This window comes from Protopterus annectens, chromosome 6.part1 (assembly GCF_019279795.1).
Source record: "Protopterus annectens isolate FY-2018-M chromosome 6.part1, PAN1.0, whole genome shotgun sequence".
Taxonomy (NCBI): Eukaryota; Metazoa; Chordata; order Ceratodontiformes; family Protopteridae; genus Protopterus; species Protopterus annectens.
The window spans coordinates 566,100,090-566,100,809 of NC_056738.1; the positions used below are offsets into that span (position 1 = coordinate 566,100,090).

The window sequence follows — 720 nt, forward strand, 5'->3', positions numbered from 1 at the left end:
ATATTCTCCTCATCAAGTAACTCTTTGCTAAAGTGGAATGCTTCTTCACACAGAAGTCTAAGGGGCAGATATCAGTGAAAACAATATATTATCATTAAAAGAGAAGCTTTCCCATTGACAGAACATACTCCATTGTTTTATTAGGAACAAATATTCTTGCTATATATGAAACACAGCTGAGACTCTTTTTTAGTGACTTATAAGATGAGTTTTGGAAGGATATATATATATATATATATATATATATATATATATATATATATATATATATATATATATATATATATATATATATATATATATATATATATAGAGAGAGAGAGAGAGAGAGAGCACTAAGAAGACTGATGTTTTCATTAATACTGACAGATACATCAAATGTTTGTTGCAAGCAGAACATGTACGCACAGAATGTTGGTGCATACATCATTCTTTTGACATTCTGTATTAGTTTTCTATTAGCAATAATCACGCCTCGGATAAACCTCATTTTCTGCGATACTGCCACTGTGCAAAACATTCTGGAGACACCCTAAACTCTAACAAACTTTTCACTGCAGCATCCTGTGTCCTTAGACACATTATATGCAATTCAGGAAAACTATTAGAATTGTCATAAAGGAATGCTAAGAAAATATTATCGGAACTTAAAAATTATGTCTTGTGATATGACATTGCAATAAGATTTTGGTATGAGGGCTCAGGTGTAACATTTTTTTC

The 720-nt window shown here is 30.4% G+C and overlaps 1 pseudogene; it reads right to left on the bottom strand.

The window, feature by feature from the left end:
• Positions 1–359: 359 nt before the first annotated feature.
• Positions 360–519, bottom strand: LOC122805694 (annotated as a pseudogene).
• Positions 520–720: the final 201 nt, after the last annotated feature.